The sequence below is a fragment of the Elephas maximus genome, chromosome 1 (assembly GCF_024166365.1).
Source record: "Elephas maximus indicus isolate mEleMax1 chromosome 1, mEleMax1 primary haplotype, whole genome shotgun sequence".
Taxonomy (NCBI): Eukaryota; Metazoa; Chordata; class Mammalia; order Proboscidea; family Elephantidae; genus Elephas; species Elephas maximus.
Window position 1 is genome coordinate 119,920,423 of NC_064819.1, and position 18,308 is coordinate 119,938,730.

Below are 18,308 nucleotides of genomic sequence, written 5' to 3' on the forward strand. Positions count from 1 at the left end.
TTGTCTGTGTTCTTTAAATTCTTTAAGTATATTTAATGTTGTTGTTTTAAAGTCCTCTGTTTTGCCCATTATCCAGGCTTCCAAATGGCCGCTTTCTATCTCTTTGTATTGTTCTTTCGATTGTGTTATTTTTCTGCTTCTTTGTGTGCCTTGTAATTTTCTGTTGACACTGTGACATTTGAATATTTGAATATTGTGATATCTCTGGAACACAGAATCTTTTCCTTCCCCAGGGATTGTAATTGTATGTATATATTTTTAATTTTATTATTTTCCCCTAATTATGGATGATTGCAATAGACTGCTTAGCAACTTGCTCTATTGTTGAAAAGTCTGGACTTCCAGAATGTGTATGGATAATAAAGACTGGAGCCAGAGCCCTCGTTCTCCTAGTGTTTTGAAGATTTCCTTGTACTTCAGGAATTGCTGTTGTTACTTGATGTAGGCTGTAGTTGACTGTTTGTTTAGTGCCTTTTCCAAATTACTTTTTGTAGAGTATGAGTTTCAATTCTGTTATTGCTACAGTCAGTAAGTGGCCTGGCTTATTCTACTAGGGTGCACTCTGGCCCTTTGATCCTGCCAGCAATGACACAGCACTGAGAAAAGAAGAAATCTCCATGTTTGTTTGGACCTTTCAGGGCCCCACTGAATCAAGCCTTTTCTACAAACTGTGAAACCCAAAAACCTTGGAGGAGACAGCCCCCACTGCCTGCCTTGGCACCAGAGAGCTGACCTGGGAACATGGATCACAGTCCCCACCTCCATGAGGGAGGGGGAGGATGCTGAGGAATGGGGGATATTAGCCAGTTGGTACATGTGGTTCACTTAGGAAAGATCTACAGCTTATTCCTTCGTTAAGAACATCCCTAGTTGATTTAAATGTCTGCTATGCTTCCGGAACCCTAAAATGGTTCTAAGAGCTCTTTAACGAGCAGTAGGTAATTTGGTGGAGAGGCAGATCTTTACAATTTTTTAATCTATCTCATTGCTTTAAAAATTTTAACTTTTACCATAAACACACCCAGCACAGGCCTTTCTCAAATTTCAGCCTTTAGAAGCCTATTATTTGTGACCCCTGAGGGTTTAAAAAGGTTGAGGTAAATTGCTCCTATTAGATTCTGGGAGCCTGCAGGCTATGCAAATTAGTTCTCTCCATTCCAGCCAGAAGTAGCAGGGACTGACTATTCCCTGAGGACCTAGTTTCTCCTCAGTTTTTCTGGCAGCCCCTAGATAGATAGGAAGAGTCAACACAACAGTTTGGCAGCAAAAGCTAACTCTGCTCCTCACACTCCTGGGCCCAAAGGGGGCAGTTCTGAGCACCTGCAGTCCCCACTGCTACAGAGGCTAGGAGGAGGACGTATATACACAATAAACTTTTTTTACCTCGTCACTTTATTCTTTGTTCAGCTTTCAGTTAGATGTTGTATCTCTTTGACTGGTTTCCAGAGTTCTGAGTTCCTTATTTCCACCATATTTTTTATTTTATTTTTTCTCTAGTTGTTGTGGGAGTGTGAGCGTGTTTAACTGCTTACGTTGCCATCTTGCCTCTCTCCCAGCAATTCCTCTTTGTATGAGAGGTTCTGTTACAAATCAAAAATTATCTAAGCTTTGTCACTCTTTAGTCTTTATTTTAAAGTCCAGTAAAAGAGCAACTCAATATTCTGGGTGGATGACCACTTCCTTTCTATCACTTACCAGTAAATACTTCCCAATGATCTATTCTAAGGGAAAAGGAAATATATCATTTAATTAAATTCTACACATGGCATAATCAAGGGAAGGATGTGAATCCAAAGTATGTTATGATTTGGGAAGAAGGTTTTGAATGGAATTACAAATGGCAGAGGGTAAGGAGAAAGTTATTTTATATTTATGTGAAAATTATGAAGATTAAATTTATCAAATTTGTGAGTAAAATACATTTAGCTAAGCAAGGACAAACAGGTTCAAAGTTGTTTGGTGATTGCATCTCAAGAAAAAGTCATTTCACAAACAGGCCCTGCTCAGAAGGACAGTGCAGTCATCTGAGACCACTTCCCCATTGCCTTCTCAGTCTTATTTTGACCTGGCCCAGTCTGTAAGCTCTCCTTCAAATTCTACCTCTAGTTAAAAAAAAAAAAAAAAAAAAAGCTACAGAAGAGGCTTTGCAGTTGTTGTTTGTTTGTTCCATTTTTATCCAAAATGCTTGGCAATGGTTAAGTGCTTAGCTGCTAACCAAAGATGGTTTGAACCCTTCCAGCAGCTCCATAGGAGAAAAGATCTAGTGATCTTCTCCTGTAAAGATTTCAGCCTAGTAAATCCTAGACAGCAGTTCTACTCTGTTCCATAGGGTAGCTATGAGTTGGAATTGGCTCAATGGCAACGGATTTGTTTTTTTGGTTTTTCGTTAGATATATACCAACCAATCAACCAACCAACCAGTTCTTCTTGAGTGACCCCATGTGTGTCAGAATGGAACTGCATTCCACGGAATTTTTTGAAAGTGGATCACCAGGTTTCTTTGGAAGTGCCTCTGAGTGGACTCAAAGCCTTTCAGTTAGCAGCCAAATGCTTAACCATTTGTACTGCCTAGGGATCCACCTAATACAATGCTAATCAATAAATACACGATATTTTTCTGTTCAGTGAAAGAATGCTTTTTAAGCTAAAGTTCTATGATAGTTTTCTGTTCATATTACTCATCTTTGAATGGGGAGGCTCGTTGTTGAAAAACAGAGTGGGGAGAACTTGGAGGAGAAAGCTGAGGCACTCTTCAGCTTTGACTCAATTTTTAACTCATGCTTAACAAATCTATTCTTTCTTTTGTCCAGGCAGCATGTCTTCCCTTATTTTATAGCTCTTTGCTGCTTTGTGCCTTTGCAGAGTGGCTGGAACTTTAGCAATACAACTGGGTTCCAACATGGTTTCTCCTTCAGCTGACCTCCCATGGGTTGTGTGGAATGGGACTGATATATCCCCAGATATTCATGGCTTGCTCATGGCCCGAGTTATAAAGATCTGAGGAGTGTTTCTGGACTGTCCTACATATTTTAGGGGCAATTATTTGTATTCAGGCTGGGGGGGTGGTCCCTGTGTGGTGCAAATAGTAAATATACTGAACTGCTAACTGAAAGGCTAGAAATTTTAGCCAACCCAGAGGTACCTTGGAAGAAAGGCCTGGCAAATGACTTCCAAAAAATCAAGTCAATGAATAGCCTATGAAGCACAATTCTACTCGGAGTCTACTCAGTGGCAACTGGAAAAAAAGAGTCAGAGGTGTGGAGTTTTGTGGGGAGTGTTGGCTCCACACTTATTTGGTACAGAACAAAATGAGCCCTTCAATTATTCTTTGAAGTTGTCATTTAGGGTTATGGCTATTTGATTCACTAAAGATAGAAGAGGGAGATGAGTTTTCTTAACTTGCTTTGTTTTGCTTTGCTTTTTCTACTCTTAATTGTTTAATGACTCTTCAGGGAGGGAAATGGATAAAAATGGCTTTATACTGCCCCTTTAACTGGAAATTAATTTCTACCTTAATTCCCTGCTTTCCCTTCAATTTGAAATTTCCATTCCTTTTAAATCTCTTCTATGTGTCATAATCATTTTTTTTCTTCTCTATTGACATCCTTGATCAGGAAAAACTTTCCCTCCACACACTAAATGATTTAAGTAATTTTTCCTCTCATTCAGAGAATCCTGAAAATACCAACATTTTTTATGAAGACTCTTTGGATTTATTAAAACTGATCATTTTTCTTTTGGTGGCACAAATGGTTAAGTGCTTGACTGCTAACTGCAAGGTTGGAAACTCGAACTCACCCAGTGGCTCTGTGGGAGAAAGACTTGGTGATTTGCTTCCATAAAGATTATAGCTATGAAAACCCTCTGGGGCAGTTCTGTGGGGTCACTATGAGTTGAAATCGACTCCTTGGCACCTAACAACAACAATAGCCACATATTTAGCAGTGCTGGTCATATTTTCTTCACTCTATTCCTACATTCATCCATCCCAGAGTTGAACAAGATATAAATTATGTCTATATTTAATCATTCATTCTCTGTGTATTCTCCATATTTAGTTTATCAATTGTAGTAGTGTGCTCACTTTTGTAAAGTTCTAGAAAATTGGCATCTTTTAAAGTTCATCTTACACATGTAACATTTAACAAGGCTAATTTTGCTAGTAGGCAAATAGCTTCCAGAGAATATGTTTATTTTTTTCAGAAATATTTTAGGTCGTCTGGGTGTTGTTAGGTGCTCTAGAGTAGTTGATTTTAATTCATTTCTCCATTAGTAATTCCTGTTTTGGTAATTACCACATTCAGGAAATTAATGCATCAGTGAATTAGAGAGTAATCAAATAACCCAAGAAAGCTAATGTTCCTTATCAGAGAACTTAATATACTCCTACAGAGTACCTTACAAATTTTTCTCAACAAATTCTATTTGCGCAATTTCTGTGGAACACAAAGCTATTAGATTTAACTTACTTGAACAAGTGAGCTCGAGCTCCTTTCAAGTGCCCAACACTGGGGAGTACAAGGAGGATGAATACATAATCCCTGCCTTTAAGGAGTTTAGGGAGTGAGGCAGACACATACACAGTTGATTCTAGCGTAAGATGATAAAGGCTATATCCTCCCACATGAATAAACTACAGGATTGCGTTAGGTAGATATGAACTTGTGATGTCTTTCTTTGCTCTTAATAATCTCATTTCATTCCTCTTTCCATGACTATGTCCATCCTCACTATGGATACTATAGTTATAGAAACATTTTATTGAATGAAAAATGTCATATGATTTATAAGTTTCTCTTTTCTATGTGTTTGACAAATATTAAAAGTGTATCCATGGTACTCCTGGTATTGTGCTGGGCCCTAGGCATGGTAAGCAAAATCAAAACATTTCCTTCCCTCATGATGCAGCTAGTTATTGAACAAAAACATATGATAAATGTAAAATTATGATATATTTTATAAAGACAGAGTGGAAAATGGTAAGAGGGCATATGATCGACTTGATCTGGTCTTGGGATCTGAGAAATGTCCCTGAGGAAGAAAGTCTGAGATGAGATTTATGGGTTGTACAGGAAGTGACTAGGTAGAGAGGAGAACATTCCAGGCAAAGGGAACAACTCGTGCAAACTCGTGGTTAGAAGTCTATAGGACGTTTGTATGCTCTCAGAGAAGGCTAGATTTGCTGAATCTCAGAAGACAAAAACTTGTAGGCCTTGTTACAGATTTTGGTGAAGATATTAAGGATTTTGTTAAGGATTTTAAGAGCAAAGGGAGTCATTGAGTTGTTTTAAATAGGAAGGGGGCATGATCTTATTTGTATGTTGTAATGACGGATCTGTCTGTGAAGACTTTGATATAAAGAGGCTAATTATGGTAGTCTAAGTTAAAGATATTAGTCTGGACTTGGAATGATGTTGGAAAGTTGGGGAGACATGGGTGGATTAAGGAGAAAAGCTAGCAGACATGATGTGGATTTGGAATGGAGTGTTGGGAGGGAGGAGGCAAGGATGGCCCACTCTTAGAATCATGGTTTCATGAACTGGATGGACAGTAGTGCCATACATTCAGATGGCAAAAAAGTTCACTTTTGGATCTGATGATTTTGAGTTTCTCTGAGATGGAAAAATGCAGATACCAGAGCAGGCAGGTAGATATACTGATCTCAGTGCTAACCCACAAAAAAAAAAAAAAACCCAGATCTCAGTACTAGAGGAGAGGTGAATGTTGAAATGGGTGGGACTGGACAGAATAAGAAGAAAAGAAAGGTTGAGACTAAGTCATAGGGAAATCTAATATTTAATGACTGGCTAGAAAACAGGAGAGGGCAGTGAGGTTTAAAAAAAAAGAAAAAGGAGGGAGAGATAGTGATATTATAAGATCGCTGAGAAACTATAAAGCTGAAAGCGTTGGGATCCAGAGAGTATGTGTTGAGATTAGTCTCAGAGAGGAGAAGGAACAGCTTCTCTACTGTATCAATAGAGAAGATAGAGAAAATAAAGTTACATAAAAAATGCGTTAGCATGTGAGGTGGTGGTAAATTGAGGAAAATTGTTATCAGATGGCTTCTTTTATCTCCAGAAAGTAGAAAGTAAGTTTATTTATAGAGGGAATAGGTGTTGAACAGAATGCATTGTCAGAAATTTGCAGAGAATAGAGATGGTTTGCAAAGGTCATCGTGCAGTAGAGAAGAGGGAACAGAGGAAACTGGTAGAATTGCCACACAGTGGTGATGGTACCAATCTGCCCTCCTTTGTGCGCTTTCAGCAGTATGGCCAGCTGCTTGGGTGTACACAAAGAAAAAGGGTATTTGAGTTCATCCAAAGGCTGATAGTTTTCCAGATGGGTGCAATGAGGAGCCAGGAAAAACAAGAGGTTTAGGATATTACCGAAATGACAGAAAGCTTAATATGACTGATTAAAGGAAAAGGTCAATGGATTGGAGGAAAAAGAAATCAGTGGATTAGACTATGATAATTCTAATCTCAGTAATTTTATGATTCTGTAATTTCATTTTTTTGCTTGTTAGATTTTTTATGATTATGAGAAAATAAAAAAAGTAATCACATCACAATAAGGCTAAGCATACAGCATTATAGACCCATTATGCTGTATATTAGGTGTTTGATTATGTTGTGATATTGCCTACTTTGTAGTCATCGTAAATCTTTGATACATATGTATGTATGCGTAAAGATACTAAACTTTTTTTTATATTTAGCAGGGTGTACTTACTTACTTACTTAGGATAGTATCAAAATAATGCTTCAGAGTTAAATTCCAAATGCACTTTTCCCATATTTTTCGTATGTATTGTAAATAGCAAGCATTCCAGGAACATAAATCATTATTTAGTGCCATTACAAATTACCTTACTTAGCTTTATTGGGGCCACCACTTGTTTCTATTTATTTATTTATTTATTTTTCTGTCATCCTTTCTGAATAACAAATGAGTGTGCAGCCTGAACTTTTATGCTACGTTATTTTTAACCCCTGGCAAATTGATACATTCTGAGCAGATGTTTTAGTTAGAGGTTTTTAATGCATGGGAAAGTCTAAGACAGTTGAATGAATATTCCTACTACACTTATTAAGCAAGTGCAAACAAATGTGTGATAATTAGTACAAAATTAGTACAGACAATGCAAAAACATTTAATTTGGGCGGTAGGATGTCTTTCAACTTCAAAATACTTAGCTCTTTCTTGCACTTTATAGGGGATGCACTGGTTTGAATAAAAGTAGCTACTGCAATAAATAAACATATCTAATGGTTAAAAAATATTAATAGAAGCTTATTTCTTGCCCACATAATAGTCCAAGATGGGTGTTTCTAGTTGTTGGGTAGCTCTTCTCCAAATGGCTTCAGGCACCATGTCAATCCATCTCATTGAGGGGCTTCCTCTTTTTCACTGACCCTGTACTTTACCAAGCATAATGTCCTTCTCCAGGGACTGATTTTTCCTGATAACATGCCCAAAGTACTTGAGATGAAGTCTTGCGAACCTCCCTTTAGAGGAGCATTCTGGCTGTGCTTCTTCCAAGACAGATTTGTTCATTCTTATAGCAGTCCGTAGTATATGCAATATTCTTTTCCAACCCCATAATTCAATGGCTGTGACCTTTGGAAACAGATCTCTAGGCCTTTCTTCCAGCACCTCTGTGTTTGGTTTTGACCACCAACTTCCAGTTACAGCTGAACACATTAATCATTTGTGACCTTCACGGTACATGGTAGGTACTTAATAAATGTTAGCCATTCTTACTTTTAGGTGCTTGTTCCTAGCTTGAGTGGGAGGTATATCATCAGTAACTATTATTTTATCTTTCCCATTCCACAAGGTTATTGTGAGGACTAAATGAGATGTTGTTGTTGTGTTGTTAAGTGTTGTTGAGTCAGTTCTGACTCATTGTGACCTTATATACAACATAACAAAACACTGCCTGGTCGTGCCCCATTTTCCCAATTGTTGCTGTGTTTGAGCCCATTGTTGCAGCCACTGTGTCAATACGTCTCATCGTGGGCCTTCCTCTTTTTCACTTACGTTCCACCTTACCAAGCATGATGTCCTTCTCCAGGGACTCGCCCCTCCTGATAACATGTCCAAAGTACATGAGACAAAGTCTCGCCATCCTTGCTTCCAAAGAAGCTGTACATCTTCCAAGACAGATTTGTTCATTCTTCTGGCAGTCCATGATATATTCAATATTCACCAACACCATAATTCAAAGCATCAGTTCTTCTTTGATCTCTCTTATCCATTGTCCAGCTTTCACATGCATATGAGGCAACTGAAAATACCATGGCTTAGATCAGGTGGACTAAATAAATAATTTCTTTTATAAGGATCGGCATAAACCTGGTTCTTATGAGGTGGAGGTTAAAGATGTCCCAAATGTCCAACTTTTCCAGTTTTCTGTACCACTCCATCATCTCTAACATCAACTACTCCTCCTCCCCTCAGAACTCTCTCTCCTGTCCTTGGCTTCCATAATTCACTGCGATGTCTCACAGAACTCACGGACCATATTAAGGAAATGGCTTACGTGGTTTTGGAGGCTTGCAAGTCCCAAATCCATGGGTCAGGCATAGGCTTCTCCCAACACACATGGCTGTAGGGGGTGATAAACCCAAACCAGCAGGTCAGACCGTAGGTTGCTGGTTCACAAGGCTGCAGAAACTGGTGAATCAGGCTAGACAATAGGCCACTGGCCCATGGGGCTGAGGAAGCTGCCAAATCCCAGAATCAGCAGGTCAGAGAGTAACAAACCAAACGCAGTATTCAGAAAGTAGAGAGAGAGAACCCCACCAGGGCCCCCACATATATTCATTAGTTATAGGCTACACCCCAGGGAAGGGCGTACTTGAGTAAGGGTGGGACTTGAGGTACACCCCACACCAATCCTGTCTCATTAACATGTAGTAGGTTAGGATTTACGATACACAGAATAGAAGACAATTAGGATAATTACATCAGATCACCAAATAGGACACTCATACAATACTGGGAATCGTGGCCTAGCCAAGTTGACACATAAGCAACTCCAACCATCACAAATTTCATACACCTTATTTGTATGGTCCCACTCAATCATTGTGTGTAAGTCACAAAGACCATGGCTAGAAGGACTATATTAAGTAATGCATTGCACTGCAGGCCACTCCCTGGCTCTTCTAGCTATTGACTCTTTCATACTTGAAGGATTAACTTCCTTCTCCCAATAATTTTAGAAGTTTAAAACAGTCATTGACAATTAGCCCTTCAGTAAAGCAAAAGAGTCCTAAGGGTGAGATTACTCAGGTACCAACCACTGAGGCCTGCTGCAGGTGTCCATCTGCTCTGGTCAGGTTCTCCAATAGTTCGTCTCTTTTTCACCCTTTCTGGCCTCTGATAAAAATTAAATGAAAGAAGGTTATTCCTTTGCTCTGAGTCTCTCGAGGTATCAGCATAATGTTAGATTTCCCCCACTGCATAACCCATTTATTCATTCTTTTGCCTTCAGCTGTTATTTCTCCTTCCTTCCATTTGTGATTTATTTTCACCCAAACGTTTCCACCTTGGGAAGGGACGTAAGGTCCAGCTGCAGTGTGAGTCCAGATTGCTGGTAGTGAGACCAGTCTAACAAGTACTTCCCCCTCGGTCTACTCCCATTCATGTTGGGTAGGTTTACACAGGTACAACACTAGTGGGCTATCTTGCCCACTAGGCAATACAGCAGTATTCACTGTCAGCTCTGATTTTGCCAGATCAGGGGAAGGTACAATCCATCTCATCAGGCCCTTGGGAATTCTGGTGTACATGTTGAGGGGTATAGTTACAGTCTCTTGCTTAGGGATCACCCCTGCTTCCAGCACCTGCAGCTGCATACCTGGTCCTGGGATCGCAGCATCCAGCAGGAAAAAAGCAATTTTAGATGATGTGGGAAAGCACTGTACCGTGGCACCAGTGTCCTCCCCTAGCCCCCCTTCCCCAGATCCCTCAGAGAAGCACAGGAATTTGTCTAGTGGTGATCCTCCCTTTGTCCCCCTCATGCTGAGTGTGAGCACAAACACATGAAAGTGAGTGAGCAAGCCCTTCATGCATTACTCTCCCCCTGTTTTAGATACAAATGTTTCAATTTCCCATTCCAATTCTCTATCAAACTACTACTTTGAGGGTGGTATGCAACATGATATGCCCATTTAATGTTTCTTGGTCCATTGCTGCACTCTGTGGGCTGTAAAGTGCATTCCTTGGTCTGATGAAATACAACTTGGTGACCCAAATTGATACAGTATCTTTTGTCCCAATCTCTTAATGGTATTTTTGGCATTTACATCTGTCATGTGATATGCAGGGCCCAGTCCAGAGTAACTATCTATTCCTGTGAGGACCCATTTGTAGTCACTTGGTGCCACCGGCGTAATTGGTCCAATATAATCAACTTGCTAGCTATGTGCAGGGCCTTCCCCCTAGGGAGTCTTCCCTATAGCCATCTGCAACCTCTTTCTTGCTGACAGACAGAGCAGTCCTTATTGGCATTTCGTGCCTCAGAAGATGCAGGGAAGATGTGTCCAGATTCAGCTTATTTCTGCATTCCTGCAGCACTCCATGTCTGCTTATTTCACGGACCCAATAGACCACCTCAAGTGAACATACCAACAGATCTGCTTGCTGATTCCAATTGCCTTCTGATCCAGGAAGGGGGGTTTTCTGATGGGGCATGGACATGTCCTACGCTAATGAGCCCTCTAAATTCCCAGAGTGCTTCCCATAGGTCCATACCCCACATGGGTGCCCATTTAATAGTCCAGTTTTCCATAACCCATTTGCCTGACCATATAGCCAGGCCATTGGTCACTGCCCATAAAAAAAAAAAATAGATCGGTAAAAATTATGCAATGGTCTCTCACCATTGCACAATTCTTCCATCATGGATAGGAAGACAGCATACAGGTCAGCCCATTTAGCTGATCTGTTCTTACTGTCTTCAATCAGAGTCTTTCCAACTGCTGGTGTTAATGCAGCAGATTTCCACATCACATGTTGTTCGTGTACGCTGGAACTGCCACCCGTGAACTAAGCAGCCTTCTGCTGGTTAGTAGAAAGCCGTTCATAGGACACTGTAGATATAGCAATGGGCTCTGGCAGCTTTTCAGATGGTTCCAAGGTAGGACCTATGGAAAAAGATGCTGCCTGCTCGTGGATATGGTGAGTACCTTCCTGCATTCCTCTAGTAGCTTGTTCTTGTAGGAACCATTTCATTTTACTATGGAACTATTTTGGGAACTGTCTTCCTTATTAGAGTGTTTCTCTGACATCATTCAAGACATTATGGGTATTCCGACTCTTGTGATGATTTTATGTCCTTCTGTCATTGAGGCAGTCTCAATCAACACCCAATACAGGCAAGTAATTGCTTTTCAAATGGCATGTATTGTGCTGCAGGATCTGGAAAATTTCTAGTCCAGAATCCTAGTGATCACTGTATGGCTGCCTTCTCAGGTTTTTCCCATAAGCTCTGGTCTGCATCAGTATGTGTGGCAGACACCTCCAAAATCATGTCTGAATGTGGACCATAAGGGCCTAAAGGCAGGGAGAGTGAAATCACTTTCTTTAATTCAGACATAGCTTACTGTTGCTCTGACCCCCATTTGAATGCAGTTTTCTTCCAAGTGGTTTTATGGATTGGGGCCAGCAATATTCTCAGGTGGAATATATGTTCTCCAAAATCCAAATAAACCAACTAAATGTTGAGTCTCCTGTTTAGTATTGGGGGTAGGTAGTGACAACTTATTCTTAGTTGCCTGCAAAATATCACAGGTGGCTCCTGCCCAAGTTATTCCCAAGAATTTCACCATTTGGGCCCTTGGATTTTTGCTGAATTTATTAATCAGACTCTGTTGGTCATGTGGGCCACCACTGTATTCATATCAGCCCTAGCCTGTTCTTAGGTGTTTGATAGTAACATAATATTGTCAATATAATGTATCATTACATTTGAGATCTATGCTAAGTCCAAGTCTCTTCTAATCAAATTATTACACTAAGCTGGTGAATTAAAGTAACCCTGTAGCAATGCAGTGAAAGTAAATGGGATCCTTACCACGTGAAACCAAACTGCGGCTGGCTCTTTTCTGAGATTGGGGTGGAGGAAAAGACGTTTGCAAGATCAGTTACTGAGTACCAGTCTCCTGTAGCCTGCTGTATTTTCTGCACCATTGATAACATGTCTGGAAGAGCTGAAGCCACAGGTGGCACTACTGTATTTAGGCCTTGAGAGTCTACTGTCAGCCTCCATTATCCATCTGCCTTTTTCACTGGCCATATAGGGCTGTTATACAGGGAATTTGTTGGCACCAACACTCTAGCCTTTAAAAAAAAAAAAAGCCTTTAGTATGTCTTTAATCAAAGCAATAATCTCCTTTTGTCCACCCGGTATCCTATACTGTTTCAAATTAACAACCTGAGTGGGTTCCAGCAATTGTAATGGTTTCCCTTTAGCATGTCCAATCAATACTGGCCTAAGGGCAGACTTGCGCACCTTCAGTTTTACAATATCAGCTAGAGGGAGTGTTCCCCAATTAGACATAATATCTGTACCAATAATACATTCAGGTAAGGGAGGTGCAGATACTTCATACAAGATCTATTTGAATCTTCCAATTCTCATCCAAACTTTCACCTTAGTCCCATCAACCATTGCATCACCATATCCCCCCAAGTCTAACCTTAGACTCCTTCAAGATTTTATTTTCAGGTTTTGGAATTACAATTCATTGTGCTACTGTATTCAGGAGCCCCAAGAATGTCTCTTCCTTACCCCTGGGACATTTCACCCACACATGTGTGTATGGCCTTGAGTCCTTTAGTGGGGGCTGGACCAGAAGACCCTAGCCCCTTCATCAATCTTTATCTTGATCAACTAGCTGAGCCTCTGCTTCAAATGGTCCTGGGTAGGAATTCCCATCATTAAATACCTCCAAAGTAGGGTGAATAGAATGGACTTGTTTATGCCTCTTTAACGTTGGAGGACCAGCAAAAGTTTTTGTTGGTCTTTCCAGCCTCCTGTAGTGCTGCATTAGAATGTTTGTGTCAGCTCCATCAATGTCCACTATATTCATCCCATTTTTTAGTAACCGTCTAAAAATCCCTGTCCTGCTGGGGTAAGTTCTTCCCCATTGCTTCTTCCTGTTCTATGAATCACCCTTATGTTTCTTGCATCTGTAACACCCACGAGGGGAAGCTGTGCCAACAGATCTGACAAGGCTTCTCAGATCGTTGCTTTGTTTCACAGTAGCAAGGTTACATGGAGTACCCATATAGAAGGGGCTTCCTTTATTACCATATCTGCCATGACCTGTGTAAGGGACATAATCATTGGATCAATATCCTGATCACCATAAGGCCATTCCAGCATGGCTTCCATAAGCAGCACATCAGCTGCATCCTTTGGAATGTTCTTTAGGTATTTAGAGGGAGAGAGAGGCAGTTTTCATTCTCTGGGTAAGCAAATATCACTGTAAATTTTATCCAGTCCATCAGGCTGGCTGTCCCCTCTGGGTTAACCTGCTGTGTAAATGGATGTTGTCATCATTTGTGACTGTTCCATAGTGAGTAGTAGGTCTTGCATCAACCTGAACATACTCTTCCATTCTGCAACATTCAAAAACTAAAGGCACTTCCCCTAAATTAGACACTCTCACAGTCCATTTTAGTAACAGTTCCTCAGAAAGCTGACAATAGCGATCTACAAAATGAAGCAACTCCTTTACGCTAAGCCTTCTGATTTCTATAGCTCCTTAATTTTGCCTGTTTTCCTCCTGGACTACTTTCTTGATGACCAACAGTCATAGGAGAACTTCCTGTTGTCCCAACACAATTTTTCCTTTCTGGGCCAGCCCTGAGACTAGTGGTAGTATCTCTGACTGGATTGAATCTGGGCTTGGTTCGGTGCTAAAATCTATCCCTATATTCTTTTTCCACACCATTGTACCTATTACTAATAACAGTAGCCAAGGAATTGTATGTCTGGCCCTTTCCTTATCACTCTGTATTTCTATATGGAACCAAGTAGCCAATTCTTCAGGAGTTAGATCCACCAATTCTAAATTCCATGAATAGCTTTTGCCTTGGGTAACTGATTACTACATAACACCTGCCTAAATCCATGAGTGTTTTTTATCCCATCTAGAAACCAATGGTTTCTCATCCTCCCTTTTGTCCTCCTTTTTCCAAAACTACATATTCCATTGAGTCTGGACTGTTGCAGTGAAATCCACCATTCTGAGACCAACTAGATGAATAGTTTCTTTTGTAAGGATCAGACAAAGCTGGTTCCTATGAAGCGGAGGTTAAAGAAGCCAGAAATGTTCAACTTGTCCAAATTTCTATCCCACTTCATCATCTCTAACATCAACTACTCCTCTTCCCCTCAGTACTCCCTCTCCCATCCTTGGGTTCTGTAATTCACTGCAACATATCACAGAACTCATGAACTATGTCAGGGAAATGGCTCACATGGTTGTGGAGGCTGTCACATCCCAAATACATGGGTCAGTCATAGGCTTCCCCCAACACATCAGCTGTAGGGGCTGACGAACCCAAACTGGCAGGTCAGACCACAAGCAGCTGGCTCATAAAGCTGCAGAAGCTGATGCATGAGGTCAGGTGATAGCCTCTGGCCCATGGGGCTTTGGAAGCCAGCAAATCCCAGATTTTATCCCAGATAAAATGGAGGATAATTAGGATAATTACATCAGATCACGAAATGGAGGACAATCATGCAATACAGGGAATCATCACCTGCCAAAGTTGATTAAAAAAAACCCCGTTTTCGTCAACTCCATTCTGACTCATGGTGACCCTACAAGACAGAGTAGACGTTCCCCATAGGGTTTCTAAGGAATACCTAGTGGATTCGAATTGCCACCCTTTTTGTTAGCAGCTGAACTCTTAACCAGTACACTACCAGCGTTTCCAAAGTTGATACATAACCTCAATAATCACAGATCCTACATACCTAATTTGCATAGCCCCACTCAATCATTGCATGTAGTCACAAAGACCATGGTTAGAAGGGCCATAATAAGTAATTAATTGCATCGCAAGCACCTTACCTCTCAAACTGACATCTTTGCTTTTCAACACTTAAAGAGATCTTTTGCAGCAGATTTGCCCAATGCAATACATCATTTGATTTCTTTTTTTATTATTATTACTGATGAAGATTTATAGAACAAACTAGCTTCTCATTGAACAATTAGTACACATATTGTTTTGTGATATTGGTTACCAACCCCACGACATGTCAATGCTGTACCTTATCGACCTTGGTTTCCCTATTATAAGCTGTCTTAGTTATCTAGTGCTGCTATAACAGAAATACCACAAGTGGATGGCTTTAAGAAAGAGAAATTTATTTTCTCACAGTAAAGTTGGCTAGAAGTCCAAATTCAGGGTGTCAGTTCCAGGGGAAGGCTTTCTCTCTCTGTCAGCTCTGGACAAAGGTCCTTCTCATCAATCTTTACTTGGACTAGGAGCTTCTCTGCACAGGAACCCTGGGTCCAAAGGACGTGCTTTGCTCTCGGCACTGCTTTCTTGGTGGTATGAATTCCCCCTGTCTCTCTGCTCCCTTCTCTCTTTTTATAGCCCAGAGAAATTGACTCAAGACATGATCCAATCTTGTAGATTGAGTCCTGCCTCACTAACTATCCCCCCTTATTAACATCGTAGAGGCAAGATTTACTACACATAGGAAAATCACATCAGATGACAAAATGGTGGACAATCACACAGAACTGGGAGTCATGGCGTAGCTAAATTTATACACATATTTTTAGGGAACAAACTTCAATCCATGTCACCAGCTTTTCTGTCCCCTCCTATCTTCTAGTCATTGCCCCGGGCTGGTGTGCCCCTTTAGTCTTGATTTGCTGTATGAGCCTGTCTAATCTTTGGCTGAAGGGTGAACCTCAGAAGTGACTTTATTATTGAGGTAAAACGATGTTTGGTGGCCATACTCTTGGGGTTTCTCCAATCTCTGTTAGGCCAGTAAGCTTGGTCTTTTTTTGTGTGTGTGTGATTTAGAAATTTGTTCTATATTTTTCTCCAGCTCTGTCTGGGACCCTGTCTTGTGGTCCCTGTCAGAGCAGTTGGTGGCTGTAGCCGGGCACCATCTAGTTGTGCTGGACTCAGTCTGGTAGAGGTTGTGGTAGTTGCGGTCCATTAATTCTTTGGACTAATCTTTCCCTTGTGTCTTTGGTTTTCTTCATTACCCCTTGCCCCAGATGGGGTGAGACCAGTGGAATATCTTAGATGCCCACTCACAGGCTTTTAAGACACCAGATGCTACTCACCAAAGTAGTACATAGAACATTTTCTTTATAAATTACATTATGCCATTTGAGCTAGATGTTCCCGGAGACCATGGTCATCACAGCCCTCAGCCCAGTAATCTGGTCCCTCAGGGAGTTTGGTTGTGTCTATGGAGTTTCATGACCTGGTCTTAGACAAGTTGTTCTGGCTTCCCTAGTGTTGTGTACTGTCTTATCCTTCACCAATTTACCACTTATCTATTGTCTATTTAGTATTTTTCCATCCCCACCCTTACCCTCCCTTGTAACTATCAAAGATTGTTTCTTTTTGTGCGTAAACCTTTTCAAGAGTTTTTATAGTAATGGTCTCATACAATATTTGTCCTTTTTGATTGACTTATTTCACTTGCATAATGCCCTCCATATTCATCCATGTTCTGAGATGCTTTCCAGATTCATCATTGTTCTTTATCATTGTGTAGTACTCTGTTGTGTGTATGTACCATAGTTTGTTTATCCATTCATCTGTTGATGAGCACCTGAGATGTTTCCGTCTTTTTCACTATTGTGAACAACACTGCAATGAACACGGGTGTGCATATGTCTATTTATGTGATGGCTTTTATTTCTCTAGGATATATTCTTGGGAGTGGGCTTGCTGGATCATGCAGTATTTCTATTTCTAGCTTTTTAAATAAGCACTATATCATTTTCCAAAATGGCTGTACCATTTTGCATTCCCACCAGCAGTTCATAAGAGTTCCAGACTCCCTGAAGCCTCTCCAACATTTGTTCTTTTTTTTTTTTTTGATTCATGCCAGTAATGCTGGGGTGAGATGGTATCCCATTGTGGTTTTGATTTGCATTTCTCTAACAGCTAGTGATTGTGAGCAAATCCTCATGTGTCAGCCACTTGAATGTCTTCTTTGGTGAAGTGTCTGTTCCTTTCCTTTGCTCATTTTTTAATTGGATTATTTGTCTTTTTGTTGTAGAGGTGTTGAATTTTCCTGTAGATTTTAGAAATTAGACCTGTGTTGGATTTGTCATAGCCAAAACTTTTTTCCAAGTCTGTAGGTTCTCTTTTTACTCTTTTGAAGTATTTTGATGAGAATAAGTGTTTAATTTTTAGAAGATGCCACTTATCTAGCATATCTTCTGGAGTTTGTCTTGTTAGTTATGGTTTGTATCCTGTTAATGCTGTGTGTTAGGGCCTCTAGCATTGATTCTGTTGTTTTCTTCTATGATCTTTATAGTTTTTGGTTTTATACTTAAGTCTTTGACCCATTTTCAATTAGTTTTTGAGTATGGTATGGGTCCTGTTTCCCTTTTTCCAGATGGACATCAAAATTTGCCAGCACCATTTGTTAAAAAGGCTGTCTTTTCCACATTTGATGGTCTTTGGGCCCTTGTGTAAGATCAGGTGACTGTAGGTGGATGGATTTACATCTGAGTTCTCAATTCTGTTACATTGGTGAATGTATCTGCCATTGTGCCACTACCAGGCTGTTGTGACTACCGTAGCTGTACAGTAGGCTCTGAGGTCAGGTAGTGCGAGTCTTCCTACTTTATTCTTCTTCTTCAATAATGCTTTACTTATCCGAGGCCTCTTCCCTTCCCATATAGAATTAATGATTAGTTTTTCCATCTCTTTAAAGAATGCTGTTGGTATTTGGATTGAAATTGCATTGTATTTGCAGATTGCATTTGGTAAAATTGACATTTACACAACTTTGAGTCTACTTATCTATGAGCATGGTATGTTTTTCCATTTATATAAATCTCTTTTGGTTTCTTGCAGTAGTGTTTTGCAGTTTTCTTTGCATATCATTTGGTTTCTTGACTACTGCATCCATGGGTGTTGATTGTGGATCCAAGTAAAATGAAATCCTTGGACAACTACAATATTTTCTCTATTTACCATGATGTTGCTTACTGGACCAGTTGTGAGGATTTTTGTTTTCTTTATGTTGGCATGTAATCCACAGCGAAGGCTGTAGTCTTTCATCTTCATCA

General features: G+C 40.3%; 1 protein-coding gene across 1 annotated transcript in view; it reads left to right on the plus strand.

The window, feature by feature from the left end:
* The window catches only part of TINAG (tubulointerstitial nephritis antigen), a 111,100-nt gene that overhangs the window by 53,495 nt on the left and 39,297 nt on the right, over positions 1–18,308 (plus strand). The gene's annotated exons all lie outside the window — the stretch shown is intronic.